The sequence below is a fragment of the Antechinus flavipes genome, chromosome 1, assembly GCF_016432865.1.
Source record: "Antechinus flavipes isolate AdamAnt ecotype Samford, QLD, Australia chromosome 1, AdamAnt_v2, whole genome shotgun sequence".
Classification (NCBI taxonomy): Eukaryota; Metazoa; Chordata; class Mammalia; order Dasyuromorphia; family Dasyuridae; genus Antechinus; species Antechinus flavipes.
Window position 1 is genome coordinate 708,850,262 of NC_067398.1, and position 18,037 is coordinate 708,868,298.

General features: G+C 55.9%; 1 protein-coding gene across 1 annotated transcript in view; it reads left to right on the plus strand.

Annotated features, from left to right (window-relative positions):
• The first annotated feature begins 419 nt into the window (after positions 1-419).
• The window catches only part of FAM222A (family with sequence similarity 222 member A), a 68,095-nt gene continuing 50,477 nt past the window's right edge, over positions 420-18,037 (plus strand). Inside the window, exon 1 of the mRNA XM_051973005.1 lies at positions 420-580. The gene's annotated coding sequence lies outside the window, so the exon portion shown is untranslated. The remainder of the gene's footprint in view (positions 581-18,037) is intronic.

An 18,037-nucleotide genomic window follows, 5' to 3' on the forward strand; every position in this document is an offset into this window, starting at 1 on the left:
GCGGCCATCGCCCGCGCGCCCCTCGCGTGCCTGCCGGAGCCGCCTCAGACCGGAGCGGGCCCTGCTGCAGCGGCCCCCGCGGGGCCCGGGAGGAAGCAACAAAGAGCCGGGCGCCGGGGCCGCGCCGATGAGCCGGCCCGGCTGCGCCGCTGCGGAGACGGGAGCCCCCGGCGGCCGTCCGGAGGCGCGGAGCTAACTAAGTCCGCCCCGCCGGCTGGACTGGGCCCGGGGCCAGGCAGCGCCCGAGGAAGAAGCGGGCAGAGCGGCGGCCCCTCTGCCCGGCCGGCCGGGCCGGGATGCAGCCGGGAGTCCGCAACCAGCTGGCCCACAGCAGCAGCAGCAGGAGGGGCTCCCCGGGCCCCCGCACCCCCCGCTAAGCCGGAGCCCCGCGGCCGGCCGGCCCCAGGCGTGCGTGCGCTCCGAGCCCCCGGTCGGCCGCTTCCGACGTGGCGGCCGCTGCTCCGAAGCCTCCGCCCGGATTGCCTCGTGCGGCCGTTCGCGGCTCATGGCTCAGCCCCGGACAGCAGCCAGTCTCCGCTGAGTCCAGCTCCATCCGGCGACGACGCCTCGGGCAGACACGGTAAATCCGGGGAGATGGAGGGAGGGGCCGGTGAGGGGACCAACGGGAACCAGCCAGGTGGGGCGCCCCCTCTTTCTGAGCCCCCTCAAGGGGGTCGGGCAGGGCAAAAGAATGAGCCTCCTCTCGGGGTGCTGACAGCCTTGGGCACGAGCGTTTGGGGGGTACCAGCTTGGGGGTGAGCTCCGGGCGCTGACCCAGCCGGAGGACTGGAGGACTTGCTGCCCTCCTTTTGAGTCCGGGGAACTTGCCGGGACGGGGCAGACGCCTCTCCCCGAGCCTGATCTTTCGTGTAATGGAGGGGGACGCCAGCTGCGGCTGAATGGAAGGGTTGCGTTGTGACCCTGTCGGCCTCCACCAGGGCTGGGCGACCCCTCCGTTCTTCCTGTTCCACCCGAGGGAGAGGGGAGATCGTTCCGTTCACCCCCGAACTTGGGGCCCGACGCTCCTTTTGGGGAAATGAATGGCAAGGGGCGTTAAGAGCCGATAGAATTAGGGGATTCTGGAAGCGAGAGAGAGGTGCTGAGGCTGCATTTCTCAGCACACACCGCCCCCCAACCCCAGCCATCAAACAAAGGTCCCCGGTCCGAGGGAATCCTGGAACCTTGAAAGCTAGAACATCACCTCCTCCAAAGTCTGTGTGTCGGGGTGGAGGTGCAAGCCGGGGAGCTCGGTGTGATTCAGCCCCCTCCCCCCCAGCATCCAAGCTGATATTAAGCAGGGGCTCCGGCTCTTGTGAAACCAGAATGGGGCGTGGGGAGAGAGGGAATGCAGGTGGGAGGCAGCACAGGTGCAGCGCTGGGGTAGGTGGTTGACATCTGGTGGGGGAAGAAGGGGGGAGGAGCCCCAAGGCGGGAGGGGGCGAGAGGTGGCTTTATGCACCACCCCCAGTGTCTCAGGCTCCAGCGCTTCTACCATGCCGATTCTACGACAGTCCCCCCCCCCACTCCCTTACCAATTGGGGGGGGGTGTTCTTTTTTCCTTTTTTTTTTTTTTTTTAAATTAAAGTTCGTCCTCTTGACCCGGCTAGACTTTTATCTAATTGTATCCAGGATCCTGAGGTTTCCGCTGCGGTGTGACGTCACAGGCAGCGGTTGTGACGTCACGGAGTGTTGCCTGGGCGACGCAGCTTGACAGATCCGACCTGGAGGGGGCAGGGAGGCAGGCTTGAAAGCTGGGCTCCGGCTGGACACCGGGGGTAGGAGAGAAAGACCTTCCGTGCCTGGGAGGAGGACCGCATAGGGCTCAGTAGGCTGAGCTGACCTAAATCTGCCGAGAGCTTTGGCAGGGAGAGGGGCAGGCGCCCCAGTCTCTTAGCTGATCTCTCAGCCCCCACCTCGGCACGTTAAGCTCAGGGCTTTGCCCGGGGGGCGGGCAGAGGGGATCAGCCTGGATTGCCTTCCAGGGCAGTGAGTGCTGTGGCCTTCTGCCAGGCTGGACTTCGCCCGAGAGAGAATCTCTAACTAGCGGCGAGCTGAGGGCTCTGCCTTGTTCTGGATCTGTTCTGAGGGGAGACGTGCGGGGGCCGGGGAGTCCTTCCTCTCAGAATGGTAGCTCTGCGAGGGTTCTTAGAGGTCATCCCTTGCCAGGCAGCCCCCCCCCCCAGCCCAATTCTGGGGAAATGACTTGCCCACTGTGTCACAACTTAAGTCCCAGGCAGAACCAGGAGTAAGCTTTTTCCACCCCGGCACTCACTTTAGAACCCGAGGCAGCCGAAAGGGCTTGGAGCTCTTGGCCGAGGTTCCTTGCTGGCATCTGGATTCCGAGCTGTGGTGAGGGCCTTGGTGGCCATCCGCTCCTACCCGCCCCCTTTCTGATGAGAATGAACCCCGGAAGGGATTCTAACCCAAGGTCAAAGAGGTAGCAGGAATCTCAGGTGCCGGCCCAATCTGCTTCTGCTCTGTGGAGTAGACCCGGGGCGGTTCTGGATTCTGGAAAGGTCTGAGTTTGAATCCTGCCTCAGAAACTTGTCACTTTTACCTCAGGCTCCAGCAGGCTCGTTGAGGACACCTGCAGGGGAGGTTGGAAGCCGTGATTTGGGGGCTCTTTCTGGTTCTGTGATTGAAAATATTAGTGGGGGAGAAAATAGGCAGAATCCACAGCAAAGTTGGACTCGCCCACCGCTTACTCTTATACCAAGATAAACAAGGATCAAAAGGGAGAGTGAGCCAAGCTCTTCAACTGTGCTCAACCGACAAGCATTTATTAAGCACTTGCTGTGTTCTGGGCCCAGTGCTAAGTGTCGGACTCTCTCCAGCCCTCATATTTACATGGAGAAGACGGAGTGCTTTAGGATTGGCAGCCATGATAACCTGGGGAACCTCTATCCTTGGATATTTCTCAATCAAGGCTGGGAAAACTGGGGACCTTGATGTTCCTTGAATTTTTAATAAAGACAAGGGTCAACCTTCCTTTCTCACCAAGGGACATTTAAGGACAGGGGTTTTTATTCTATAGTTGACCATGAATCCCAGGGGGTTTTATTATATAGTTGACCATGGATCCCAGGGGGTTTTAGTCTATAGTTGACCATGGATCCCAGGGGGTTTTAGTCTATAGTTGACCATGGATCCCAGGGGGTTTTATTATATAGTCGACCATGAATCCCCAGGGGTTTTTATTCTATAGTTGACCATGGATCCCAGGGGTTTTTATTCTATAGTTGACTATGGATCCCAGGGGGTTTTATTATATAGCTGACCATGGATCCCAGGGAGTTTTATTCTATAGTTGACCATGGATCCCAGGGGGTTTTATTATATAATTGACCATGGATCCCAGGGGGTTTTATTCTATAGTCGACCATGAATCCCCAGGGGTTTTTATTCTATAGTTGACCATGGATCCCAGGGGGTTTTATTCTATAGTTGACTATGGATCCCAGGAGTTTTTATTATCTAGCTGACCATGGATCCAGGTAGATCCAGTTCCTTCAAGAATCCCGAAGTTTCATGTCAGAAAGCAGTGGCCAGACCCACATGTCTCCTCTTTCCCTCATTTTTCTGACAGCTCCGGAGCCACATTTGCTGTTTAAAAAAGGATTTACCTGAGAACACAGTGTAGTGCCCACGAAGAAAGAGCAGCAATAGGTGGGGGCTCCGTGATCTCTTAAGCATTGGGTCTCTACAGAAGGTGTGACTGCTAGAAAGAGGCTGAGATCTTGAAAGGGGACTTTTCCTTTGGAGAGCAGCTTTTACCTCCAGCTCCCCAAATAGCTTTCAGAGCAGAGAGCCATGAGCTAGCTTCCCTTTCCTAGTGATCCCTAACCACCCAAGCTCCGTAAAACTAGGTTTCACATTTCTAGGAAAGGATTAGAAATCTGTGCATTTAGCATTAGGAAAGAGGGAGTCAAAATTAAAAAGAAAATAGCCTCGGTCTCAAAGAACTTTCATTTTCCCCCAGAAAATGCTCCTCATTTAAGGAGTCCATACAGCGTAGCTGGGGGTTAGCTATTGCATCTTCCCACGGAAGGTGGTGGGAGCTACGGCTGAAAGCTCCCGGGGCCCAGGAGAGCCAGGCCAGCCAGCTCCCTCAGGCCCCACCCAGGCCACTGTTTGGATTCCCCTTCTTCCTGGCAGCTTTGCTGAGTTTTGAAACAAACTCGCCGTCGTTCGCCAGGCAGGCGGGCAAGGCAGGCAGGCAGCCCCCAGAGCTGTTCAGAGAAATGTAAAAACAGGAGCAAAGCAGTTGGAGTCTCTCTGTTGCATATTTACATTTTCACCAGCCAAGTCGGAGGGGGGAAAAGCTGGCAGTTTCAGGCATTCCCTTCTGTTTCTGCAGCTCTCTTGTTACTTGGAGAATTGTGCCAGGAAGGGGGGGGTATGGAAAGAATACCTCTGCCCACTGGCACCCCCCAGAGCCCCTAATGTAATCAGAGAGCACTTTACATGCATTAGCCCATTGGATCCTCTCACCAAGCGTGCGTGGTGGGGAGCACAAAGTGTTATCGCTCCTACTTTCTGTGTGGGGATGCAGGCCCACAAAGACATTCCTGAAGGAATAGAGAAATGACGTGCCTGGGAGTCGGAGGGTCTGGGTTCCAAGTCCTGCCCAGAAACTTGGTAGTCATGAGCCTCAGTTTCCTGATGATTCATCAGGAGCTAAATTCTGTGTTTCCGTATCATCCAACCTCCCCATCCCTGGCCAAGGCCATGGGATCATAGCTTGTGAGTGGAAAGGGATCCCCAAAACTATTTTGTTAAATGATCGTTTTACAGATAGGGAAACTGAGGTCAGGGAGGTTGTAGATCCATGAAGTGTCTATAGTCATAGGCACATGAAATGAACAGGCAGGATTAGAACCCTGTACTTTTCCAGTTGTACAAAGCAGTCACTGACAGGAACCATAGTTCACGGCCAGGACACTTGTGAAGTCCTTCATGGAGATTCTCTGTGCAATAATAGGGGAAGATGGGAGCATCCTGGCTTCTCACCCTGATCCCCCAAAGAGATTTCCACCAGTTGTATTCTCTCTGTCTCCCTCTGTCTCCTTTTGTCTCTCTGTCTCTGTCTCCCTTCGTGTCTCTGTCTCTGTCTCCCTTTGTGTCTCTGTCTCTGTCTCCCTTCGTGTCTCTGTCTCTGTCTCCCTTTGTGTCTCTGTCTCTGTCTCCCTTTGTGTCTCTGTCTCTGTTTCCCTCCCTCATATATGTGTATGTACATATACAACACAGGCCCACAGAGCCATTCAGTATGAGAGTTTCATGACAGACTTTGCCTTTATAAGAGAAGGGGGGGAGGGCTTTACCTTTTATTAGTTGCTGTACTGAAAAAATCCATTAGGTTGAGACATGGGTTCGAATGTTCCACTTGTACTGCCTTTGTGGCCTTGGGCCTTCTATAAAAGGGAGGGGATCGGGCCCATTGGATCCAGGGTCCATTGCAGCTCTTAACTCTCTTGTTTCCCTTGGGATGGAACATGAGACGCTGTAATTATGTCATTCCTAGAGGTGGTGGTGGATTTGGGGGAGGGGGTGGCTCCCATATGAGCCCAGCTGTTCTGAGGACTCTGGGAAATCAGGGAATAAGAGGATAGCCTCCTTCCCCTCTTCCTTCTGGCAAAGGACCCTTGTAGGTTCTCGATCCCTGCCTACTTGGGGCTTCACCCGGAGCTACCCTGCTAAGGGGGCTGTCCTGGACCTGGCCGGGCTCACGTCGGAGTTTCTCTCCCGGGAGCCCCTCCTCCTGCCCAGGGTGTGGGTGGCCGGCCCCGAGGCAGGGGTTAGGGAGATCCTGAGAGAGCTGATGCGGACTATTGGCCAGACTTCAGGGCTCCCGGGGACCAGGTGTCTGGCGAGGGCAGGGGGGAGGGATGGGGGGAGCCCTCGCAACTTGCCCCGACGGTTCCGGCTTGCTGTTTACTTGTACGTTCTGTGCCAGTTGGGTGCAGTTCTAGTCCCTTGGGTGACTGGCTCTTCAGGGTATTGTGCTCAGATGCACATCTTCCACACAGGTGCAAACTGGAGAGCTCCGAACAAAGAATCAATAGACATTAAAATGAAAGTTTAATTGAATGGAATTTAGAGCCCAAAGGGACCTTAGAATGAGAAATATCAGAACCAGGAGGAGCCTGAGAACAGAAAATGTTCCAGCTGGGAGGCTCCTTGGAAATCAGCTTTTGTTGATCTAACATGTAACAATGTGTTTGTTCCCTTTTACACACACACACACACACACACACACACTCACACACACACTCACACACTCACACACACCCCTTGAAGGCAGGAACTGTTTCAACTTTTTGGTCCACGTTCCCCCAGGACTTAGCACGGTACCTGGCACATGATAGGAGCCTAATAAATGAACGAATGAGGACAAATAAATGAACCCTTTCATTTTCCAGAGAAGGAAACCGAAGCCCTTTCCCAAACCAAGCCCCAAGAGGAAGGGTCTTCCCAATCCTCCCCCCAGAAGTGCATACCCAGCATCCCCTCCGCCCCCCAAGCCCGGTTTCCCAGAGTGCTTGCGGGCCTGTGAGCACTCGTCCATTTGCATGCTGCTGCTTGCTGGGCCCTTCTCCTAATCCCCACCGGGCTCCATCTCCCAGAAAGCCCCAGGCCTCCGAGCAAGCGCGGGGTTCCTCGGGAGCCCCAGGTGTCGGGAGCTCTGGGAGAAAAGTCTGGATGGAAATGGTAAGCCGGCTTCCTGTTCCCTGTCTTTGCATTCCTCAAAAAAGCTAATATTCATGAAAGGTAATTCAATCAAACTGTGATTCCTATCAGCTAATGCAGCCGAGCTGGCTGGGGCGAGGGAGGGGGGAGGCAGCCACACAAAAGCCCTGTTTTATTACCTCCTGCCTGCCTGAGAATTGCTTTTCTCCCTCGAGTGAGCCGGCTAAAGCTGGCTTTATTATGTTAACCTATTTGCGTGTCAAGAGCTATTGTGTTTCCCTTTATCTGTGTTTGTATTTGGATGCAAGGGAAAAAGGGATGAGGCGAGAATGGATGGCTGGTCACCGCTCTGCTCTCTGGGCCCCTGATTGGTTGCTAAGTGATTTGCTTCCAGGGTAATCACTTTTATCTCAGAAGGATGTCTTGTATAATTATAAGCTACTGACATCTTTTGAAATCTGCCTAATGGCTGTTTTAGTTTGTAGGGGGGAGGGGAGGGGGAGAGAGGGGGCTTTGCGGGAGGGAGGGGGCTATGATCAGTGAATGGGCGGGCAGCCACCCTCGGCCACAGACTGCCCCCCTTCTGCCTGGTCTCCCTAACTGTGGAGGGCCCTGCAGTGCTGGGGAGCCATTAACACTCATCCGTAAACCTAAACCTGGGAAGAAAACAGCCATTCTCCTACTCAAGAAGAATCTGTGGCTCCCCATTGCTTCTGGGATCCATTCTTAGGCTTCCTACCTATGGGACCTCGGGCAGGCCATGACCCTCCATGCAGTTTGAAGTGAAGGGCTGGATTACATGGCCTTCGAGGTCCCTTCTGGTTCTAGATCCACAAGCCTGTGACCTCAGTGTTCTCATCTGGAAAAGGGGAGGGAGGGTTGTCCAGATGGCTCTCCGAGGTATCCGTCTTCCTGTTCTGGATTATTGACCTGACTAGCACGAGAGGACACAAACATCCAAAGGGAAAGAGAACTGGTTCAGGGCGGCAGCTGGGGAAGGGCCCGCTACCTGCCGGGAGGAGGCACGGGAGGCTGGGGCTCGGCAGGATTTGGAGAAGCCGTAGTGAAAGGGAGCCGGGAGCAGTGTGGAGGAGGCCACAAAGGAGGGTGGGAGCCAGGTGAGAAGGGAGACAAATGGCCCCGTCTCTATTTGATCCCGGAACCGGAGGAAGGAAGCCGGTGGGGTTTCTGGGAGCGGGCACTGATGTGGTCTCCGGGGGCTGGAGGCTGATGGTTTGGACAGCTGCGGGGAGGAGGAGCCGGCGGCGGCTGTTAGGGGAAAGTGCAAACTTCTTTGTTTGGCTCCGGAGCCCCGGGCGGTGGGCTGATTCCTTCCTCCTCACTGCCCTCCGGCCAGACGGGTCTGGAGGGAGCGTCCGCCCCGCTGGGAGGCTCGCCTCCCCCTTGGGGTCCCCTCGCCGCCCCTCCCCGCAGCCTTTGGGTTTGGGTTTGCAGGAAACCTGTTGGGCCCCGGCAGGAGAACGAAGGCTCTCGGAGAGCAGGGACTTTCTCGGCTTTGTCAGCACCATGCGCGGCACACAGTAGGCGCTTAATGATTGATTGAAGCAAGAACCGAGGCGGGCGGGACCCCCAGGGCCGGATTCTGGGTTCTGAGCGTTCTGTCCCCGAGTGGGAGACTCCTGTTCTCCTTCCAGCCCTGTCCCCAGCCGCTGTCGGGTCGGGCCCAAGTAGCCGCTCCTCTGGGACTGTCTTCCCCTGTGCAAAATGGACTCGGCAGCCCCTCCGGTGGTCCTGCGAGAGCCGGAGCGCGGGCACCTGGGGCCGCGTTAATCGCTGTTTCATGCGCAGCGCAGCGCCGGGCCCGGGAGATGCACACACCCATGCACACGGAGTGTACCCGTGTCTGTATTTTGTATCCGTGCGTTTATGCTACCTGTAGTGTGTGTATGTGTACTGCCCATGGTCTGTATGTATATCTGTTATACAAAGTGTATTACATATACACATACACAGATATACACAGAGTGTACCCGTGTAAGCGCTGTGTATATTTTGTATCCGTGCGTTTATGCTACATGTAGTGTGTGTGTGTGTGTGTGTGTGTGTGTGTATGTGTACTGCCCATGGTCTCTATGTATATCTGTTATACAAAGTGTATTATATATACACATACACAGATATACACAGAGTGTACCCGTGTAAGCGCTGTGTATATTTTGTATCCGAGCGGTTATGCTACATGTAGTGTGTGTGTGTGTGTGTGTGTGTGTGTGTACTGCCCATGGTCTCTATGTGTATTTGTTACACAAAGTGTATGTACATGTACACATACACAGATATACACACAGTTTATACGTGTACATACACACACACATATTGCATACGTTGGGAATATGTGCTATATATCATTATATATAATATATGTGTACTGTGTATGTTTATATACATATATACACACGTGTGCTCATTCATTGTGTATATTTGTTGCACATATGCTGTGTATACTGTCTGTGTATATATAGTATAATGAGTGTATTTGAATACACACACACACACACACGCCCATTTCTAGGTTCTCACGGCACTGACTTTTCTAACAAAACCCTGTAGAAGAGAAGGTCCCTATTGTTGGACGAATGACAAGACTGGAGTTAAGAGAAGGTTAAGTGACTGGCCCAGGATCCCCCAGAAGCTACCCAGGACCCCAGGCCAGTCCCCCCAAGATGGGCCCTTGGGAAGGAGCGCTGCTTTGGAGGCAGAAGCCCCTGTGCCCCTCTGAGCTGTCTTGCTTTCCTCTGTGAGCAGGATGGATGGGAAGTTTTTCCCAGCGCCCCTTTCGGCCCTAATGGCCTCTGCTGACTCCCCTCACCCCAAGATCTCCTCCCTGTGGCTGTGGCTAGGCCCTGAGGGGCCCAGGGTGGGCCGAGCAGCCAGGGCAGAGAACGGGCACGTTCTGCCACTCCGTAGAGGAGTTACAAGCAGCTGTTCCTGTCTTGGCTCCTCAGACCAGAGATCCCAAAGCCGCCCCCTCCCAACCCCCAACCGGCTCCCCAAGGAGGAACCCCAAATGCTAAGGAGGGTGCTTCTGAAGACCGCCCCTCTGGCTGTCTGCTCTCACCTTGGGCAGGGGAAGGTAGGCCCAACCTTCAGGGGGCCCCTTTCCCAGGCCTCCATCACCTGCTTCCCCCCAAACCTGCTGGTCCTTGTCACGTTCCTATTTCCGCCCCTGTTCCTCAGGTTCCGGCCTCTGTATCCCCTGCATCCCTCCTGCTCCCTCTCATCCAGCCGGGGAGGAGGCAGATTCCACAGACTGGGAGTCACTCCCCAGCTCCAAGAGCACCAGTGATTCCTCGGGACAGAAAGCCCTGCACAGCCTGCTCCGCTTACCCGACCGCCCTCTTGTCCCTTCCTCCTGATTTGGCCCAGCAGCCTCCGTGCTGTTCTTTCCTCCCAGGCTCCCCCACTTACATCGTAAATCCCAGCTTCCAACTCACCCCAGAGCCCCCTCCTCTCCCCGGGCCCTTCCTGCCCCTCCCAGGCCCAGCCCCAGCTTAAACCCCCCAGCCCTTAATCGAGAAATCATTTCCCCTTTCTCCTGGAGCTGGAAGGGATCCTCTGTCTTACTTTACTGCAGAAGAGACAACCTCCTAGTGCTTCCATTAGCCTACAGGCATTTTTAAAGCACTTACCACAGGCCCAGTGAGCTGGACCCTTATCCAAGGCAGCCCTGATGGTAAGTAATGACAGCAGGGATCTGAACCCGCCGGCCCCTTCTCCTGGAGCTCTTGTCAGAGGGGGCTCACCATCCCCACACAACTGCCTGCCTTCCAGTCCTTCCCTCCTGCCGCCCCTGAGCCCCTTAGAGCTTAGACGTGTCCCGCGCCGAGCCTGGACGTGTCCCGTGCCGGGCCTGGGATGGGGGCCGGAAGTGTGCCCATTTACTGTATGAAGTTCCTCCTTCTCACTTCCCATCCCAGTCTTTAAAGCCTCAGCTTCCCCAGGCCCAATGACCCTGCTTCATTTCTGTGTCCCTTGGCGTGCATTCACACATTGCAAATTGGCCATTGGTCCCTTCTGTCAAACCAGGAGGTTCTAGTTCTGACACGCCATGAGGCTCTCAAGAACACGGGAAATAGCTTTGAGTGAGTGAAGGATTTCCTTGTGAATGAAGGATTTCCTTCTGGGGCACTCGGTGCTCTGCAGGGCTCTGAAATTATTCTAAGGCCTGGTCCCCAGCTGTCAAGCAACTTTCAACCACCAGCCACCCAAGACAGTGTTGAGTGCTTGTCTTAATTGAGATCATTATTCAGACTGGACTTCTTCAGAGAAGGAGGCCCGCAAAGGGCCGGGGAAGTCAGGGAGGCTTCAGGGAGAAAAGGGGCTCCTGGTTTTAAGTAAATTAGACCAGCTGGGGCAAAGTGGACTTTGCGAGCGCCTTCTCCCCTGGTTTCTGTTTGAAGCATTTGTCAAAGCAGAGGGGGAAGGGCAGAAAGAGACAGAAACAACAGAAGAAAGAAAGGAATTGAAAAGAGAATGAGAGAAATGAGAAGAGGGAGACTAATGAGAGCAAAAGAGAAATGAGAGAGGGGGAGGAAAGGGGGAGAAAGAGGAGAGAAGAGATAGAGAAGAAGGGGGATGGGAAGGAAGGGAAGGAGAGAGAGAGAGAGAGAGAGAGAGAGAGAGGAGAGAGAGAGAGAGAGAGAGAGAGAGAGAGAGAGAGAGAGAGAGCCCTTATCCTGTGTGTGCTTATGATCTCAGAAGGAAATCTGCCTGGGTCAGATTCTAGATCTTTGTGAGATCAATGCAGCACATCGTGCAGTACTTAAGGGCAGAGCCCCCCGGTGTGTGCCCAGCCCCTTCCCCCCAGCTTGATCTCCTGCTTTCACAGAATTTCTACGAGCCTGGCTGGCCTCCCTTGGCCTGATAATTCCTGTCCATCCCTAGAGGCCCTCTCAGAATCCCTCGGCGGAAGGCCCTCAAAGGCCAGCTCTTCAGTTCCCACTGGAACAAGAATCCTCTCTGACAGGGTCGTCCAGCCTTTGTTGGAAGACTTCAGGCAGGGATCCCGCTCTGTGCCTGTGAGGTGGTCTTGCTCCCTTTGGGGGATCTCAGATCTCAGGCTGGTTTTCCTGCCCCCACTCTTTGTAAATCCCCCTGACTGCTCCCAGTCTGGCCCTCAGGACCCAGCGGCCCAGCTCATGTCTTCCTCCTTTGCTGTCCTGGCCCTTAAACCTGGGGAGGCAGCTGTCCCATCCTGTGACCTCCCCCCTTTCATTGCCCCTCTCAGTATTCCTTATTCTGGCTGCCTTCCTCTGTGGGGCATCAATAAGCTCTTTGAGGGCAGGAACCGTTTCATTTTTTGTCCGTATTCTCAATCCCTTCAGAATGTTCAGCCTATAGTAGGTGCTCAGTAAATGCTGCTTTTTATTACTGTGAAGTTCTTCAAGCCAAGAACCATTCCACATTATAGTGGACCCCAGAACCTTTGCGTTTTCCCATTCACATGTTCATTAGAATGGTGGATAGCTTCCCAGGCTAGCCCACCAAAACACTGCTAATGCTATGGCTGAAGAGGAATAAAGAGATTTATCTGTAATCTCAATCCCTTTCAGGCTATTTGGCTCATAGTAGGTGCTCAGTAAATGCTTTTTACTACTGTGAAGATCTTCACGCCAAATATTGTTCCACTTATAGTGGAACCCAGAACTTTTGCGTTTTCCCATTCACATGTTCATTAGAATGGTGGATAGCTTCCCAGGCTAGCCCACCAAAACATTGTTGACAATATGGAATAATGAGAACGTTATTTGTCCTACCAGCTCCTAGTCCCATTATTTGTAAAAGAACAAGGGCAGGGGGTCTCCCTTGCCAGTATTAGATCCTTTAGCACCTACTCTGAGCTCCATGACTGGCTCTAGGGCTCAGGCTGAGCAACATATCCCTGGCCAATCAGCCGATAAACGGGCACTTATTAATCGCTTTCTGTATACCAGACACTGTGCCAGGCTCTTGGGGTACAGACAAGGCAGGGTAGCTCATGTCTCTCCTGAAGCAACTGGAGTTTGAGTTTGTGCCAGGCCCGGGACAAGAACAGTGAGTAATCTTTCCACTGTGATAGCCTCTGAGAGCTCTCTAGAGCCTGTGATGCTGGTTTCAAGAGGGACCTCCGAGCCTGCCTTTACTCAAAGCCTTGTTTCCCCATCTGTAAAATGGGAGAATTGGGAAAATGCCAGCTTCTCTTCTCCAGTCTGCGCCCCTACTAAAACTTGACCGAGATATTGAGGCCCAGAGAAGGTCAGAGCCCGGAGAAGAGTTCATGTCTCCGGACCCCTGCCCTTTCCTCCTGGCCACTGGAGGGGGGCGGAAAATTAATAAAGGGACGCAGCCTCCATCCTCCTAACAGTAACTGGCCTCTATGAGGAGAGAGTGCTTTAAGCTTTGCAAAGGGCGTTATATAAATTGTGTCACGGGAGCCTTCCGCAGGCTTGTGACCGGGGCCACGGCTGGGCCGGCCTCAGAGGTGGGACGTGGAGTCCGGAAGCTTTCCCTTCCCCGGGGAGACAAAGCAGGGCTGGCTACGGGAGCCCGGCAGCTCCAGAACTTGGAGGGGCTCGGAGGCCGTGCGATCCAGCCCTTTCCTTTTAGGGAGGGGAAGGGGGATGGCCAAGGTCACAAGTGTGCGACCTCTTACTCTAGAGCCTGGAAGAGTTGGTCAAGCAGGGCAGGCAGGAGAATGGGCCCCAGTTTGGAAAGGGGAAAGGGGAGCGGAGAGCGAGACAGAGGCAGGAAGGGACTGGGCCCCCCACCCCGGAGCTCCCATCTCTGCCCCCCCCCCATCGCCCCCTTTGGGGCCTGGAGGCCAAGGTGCTTAGCTTGTGCCCCTCCCCCGGCAGGAGTCAGCCCTCCCCGGCCGCCCCGAGCCGGGCCTTCCATTTTCTCCCCCAGAACAGGCTCGCTCGGCTTCCTGCAGCCCTGGTGCTCAGGGATATGAATGATTAAGGTGAGTGACCATTTTTTAACTCAATAAAGGCAAAGACAAGCGGTAGTCTGCAGTCCCGAGATATAATTAGTTCCCAGCAGTGGTACTTTCCCGATTCGGCTTCAGAGAGAACAAGACAAGGATGTTATACCCAATTAGCAGGAACATACAGTCGGAGCCTCAATAGGTGAGATAACAAGCTATTTTTATGACTTTTCTTTACAGACTTAGGGGGAAGGAGCCGGGTATCAGGTCTTTATTTCTTTTCATCGGGGAATAATTATTAGTGATCTAAGAATTTTCTGAAGCCAAATGATACATTTATTAACCCAAACAATGAAGGCTTAGGATGACTTAAGGCGAGAGCCCCTTCCTGGGGGGAGGGGATCAGAAGGAGTAAGGGGTGGGGGCCCTGGGATCTCCCGGCCCTCCTTCCTGGGAAAAGCCCAAATCCGCCGTATCCAGGGATTGATGAGGATGAGGGATGCTAAATAAAACAGGACAGTCCCTGCCCTCAAGGAGCTCCTGCTTTAATGGGGGACACCATGGGAAATAGCTACGCAAAGGAGTCATAGACTTGGAAACAGGAAACAGGGCTCAGAGGCAAAATCAGGGAAGGCTTCCTGGAGAAGGTGAGACGTTAACTGGCGCCTGACAGTCAGGGAAGGCTTCCTGGAGAAGGTGAGACGTTAGCTGGCACCTGACAGTCAGGGAAGGCTTCCTGGAGAAGGTGAGACGTTAGCTGGCACCTGACAGTCAGGGAAGGCTTCCTGGAGAAGGTGAGAACGTTAGCTGGCACCTGACAGGGAAGCCATGAGGCAGAGATGACCAAGGATGGTGCTCCACGCATGGGGTGCAGCCGGTACAAATGCTCGGAGTGAGGAGATTTAAGTGTCTGGTGGGAGGCAGGCCGAGTGGGAAGGCAGGAAGCGCCCAGGGGCTCTCAGGTCCCTCCCAGCCTAAAATCTGCAATCTTGTTGGGAATCCACAAAGTGATGTCGTCCCAGCCGAGGTTATAGGGACTGGCCTGTGGTTTCACTGATGGGAAAAGTAACTGCCAGGTGGGGCAATGACTTCTGCCAGTGCAACTTGGCACCTTTTTTGTGGCCTAGAAAGAGCACGACCCAGGTTCCTTTGATTCAGGCCTCGTGACACCCACCCCCCACCTCGTGGCTGATGTAGGTGTGATGAACCCATTTTACAGGTGAAGTCCTGAGAGGTTAAGACAGCATGGTGGTGTGGAAGCGGTGCCCCAGAGGGAGTCAGCACACCGGTGTGCCCTTGCCACTGAAGGCCTCGAGCCTCGCTTTCCAGCTCTGTAGATGCAAGGGCAGACCCTTCTGTCGAGAATTCCCTCTGAGAGTCATGTGGCTGTGGAGTAGTTGGTCAGGGCTTGAAAAAGGCTCCGAATCCGGCCCCTGCGTCTTGGGTCCCTCGCGCTTTCCGCGGCACCGCTCCGATCCCAAACAAGGGACGAGGGCAGCGGAGCACTGAGGATGGAGCCCACGGGGGACCTCTCTCAGTGTGTGACCTCTCTCAGTGTGTGACCTCTCTCAGTGTGTGACCTCTCTCTGTGTGTGACACCTCTCTGTGTGTGACCTTTCTCAGTGTCTTCACCTGCACAGTGTGGGGGCCTCCGGCCTCGATCTGGGAGCATCGGTGCTGGAGCTGGAATCTTCTCCCATCCTGTGTGTCCGCCCCCCACACACACACACACCCCATGTTGTCTGGTTGGGGAGGCAAAGTCTTGGCGAGCTGCGTGGCGTCCACCCTTGGGGATGTTCCTGGCCTTAGTCCCCCCACCTGTAGAATGGAGCCTTAGGCCCCGGTTCCCAGGGTGTCGGTGGGGAGAGCCTGAAAGTAGCACCCAGAGCAGGCCCTGAGCCTCTGCCCGCCCCGTCCCCTCCGGGTGCCCCTCCAGGTGCCCTTCCGGGTCCCCCAGGCCAGCCTGCCGCTGCTCCTACTTCCCTCGGCCTCCGTCCCCCGGCCGTCCACGCCTGCTGCTGCCGGGGAGGTGAGTGATTAGCTCCCCAAGGACTCGCTCATTACTCTGACAGGGCATCGGCCGCTGCCGGCCAAATCACCCCGAGGGACGGCGGCCAAGCCCGGCCGGGGATGCCCAGCTCCGTCGCCACCCAGTGACTGTTGGCGGGAGCGGGGGAGCCCTCTGCACCTCCCGTGGGCCCCAGCTCTCTGCACCTCCCGTGGGCCCTCTCCTCCGGGGCCCAGAGCTGCCTTCCGGCCCAGGGGGCCTTTCCCCAGCTGCCCCCAGCACGTTTTCTGTTCGTCTCCTTGTCAGCGCTCGAGTCTACGATCTAATTCCAGATAACTGACAAATCAAGTCATGCAAAGTGGGAATTTAATTGCAAACAGTTTTTATAGATCGCGCCTCCATCTGTGCTACCATATGCAAAAAAAAAAAAAAAAATCCCAATCTCTTCCTCCCCCCCCCCCCAAGAAAAAACCCAATTCAGCTTTGAAATGAAAAGCCAGCCAAGGTCTGCCAGGTCGGAGCCAAGCTCCCAGAGCCAAGGGCCCCAGCGCCCTGGCCCGGGGTGAGCGGCTCCTGCCAATGCCAGGCCCGGCGGGCGAGGCGGGCCTCGTCCTCGGCTTCAGAGCCGGAATTGGGCCTGGCTGATAGAAAGAGCCACTCTAGAATGAGGTTTGCTGGGCTCCCGGAGGCGGGGGCTCTATTATTCCCATTTCCCAGACTCCTGGAGGAGCCACTTTCTGTCCCAAGCCACCCTGGAACGAGGGGCTTCCTGATTCCTAATCTGGGGGACCCCCCGGTGACCTTACAGACCCCTCATTTTCTAAAGAAATGGACAGAGACGGATCCAAGAGGGCAGAGCGGTGGGCTTCGAACCCAGGTCCCCCGCTCCTTCCCGGGCGCCAGAATCCCTTCCCCGGCCCCCACCCCCGCCTGGCTTATGTTCCAGCTCTGCCCCTAACTCTGTGGGCCTCTGGCCCCAGGGCTGCTCTCCTTCCTTCTCTGGGTGGTCTTGGGGCATTCTTGGCTCATCTGTGGAGGAGGAATGGGAATCCTCGGCCTCTGGAGAGACCGAGGGCGAATCCAGCTCCGCCGCGTAGGCTGCTTGGGCGACTTGGCCAAGTCCCTTGTCTCCGTGCCTCGGTCTCCCCATTTGTAAAACGAGGAGATCGGAGGCGATGACCCGCGAGAGGTCCCTTTGCATCCTGCATCCCGGGCTCCGTAGCCGAGACCCGGTCTCCCGGAGGCTCCGTTCGGGTCCCTCTCTAGCGGGGTCTAGATCCGGCTCAGAGTTCTGGGAGTGGGTGGGCCCCTCCCTTGCGCGCGGGAGAGGGCGGTTCGCGTGCGGCTCTCCGTGGTGGGCGGGGCCGGGGTCCGGGCGCGGCCGGGGCTCGGGGGCCTCCTGCGCGATCATTAAAGCCCCGGGAGCGGCGCGCGCGCTCCGAGCGAGTGGCAGCCCGTGCGCTCTGCTTTGCAAACGCTTACAATTAATGCCAATCAGCGCCGGGAAAAAGCCAACTGGAAATCCTGTCTGTTTCATCTCATTTGTCAGCTGCGCTCTCCGTGTTGTACACTTTGGTGCGATTGCTATAAACATAAAGGAAAAACTCCGCGTTCTCCCAGCTCCGCCATTGTTCTGCGCTCGCTTTAATTACTCGGCATTCAGCTGCTCATCTGGCCCCCTCCCGCGGGGGGAGAGCGGGAGCCCCCCCCCCGCCCGGCAGCTGACGCGGGGCCCCCTTCTCCGGCTGGAAGGGGGCCGCCCCCCCTCGCAGAGGCCGCGGTCACCCCGCCGGGACGGAGCCTCCGTCCGCCCAGGGGGAAGAAAGGCCGCCCCGGGCGCCTGCCCCTGCCTCTGACGTCGGGGAGAGCGAGCCACCATTGCGCCTGACGGGAGGAGAGTGGGGGGACCTGAGAAGGCCTCCGAGGCCAGGCCCATCACTTTACAGATGGGGAAACCGAGGCACGGGATGGGGAAAACACTTTAAAGCCGGGGCCGCGCCAATAAAGTCAATTCAGGTTAGATACATTCACACGCCCCCAAATGTAAAGAGTTTGGCGAAGCCTTACGTTTCCTCTGGGCGCCCGGGTCATCCCTGCTCTAGTCTGGTGGCCGACTGGAGGCCGCTCTGGGCAGCACCACTGCCTGTCGGGCCCGAGACAGGCTCCGGGCAGCCCCAGTTCTGAGCTCCGGGCGCCTCTGGGTGGAGGAGGAAGGGCAGGGCCGGAGTCGGGCCGGGCTTTTCCTAAATTCAGTTCTGGTGCTCGAAGCCTCGGGACTTCCGGGGGGAGTGGGGGAGGGCGCAGTTTTGTAACATTAGGAAGTGGCCCCCTCAACATTTATACAGCATTTTCTATATCCTGGACACTGCTGGGTGCTGTACAGTTACCTTTGCTGATCCTCACAATCCTGGAGTAGA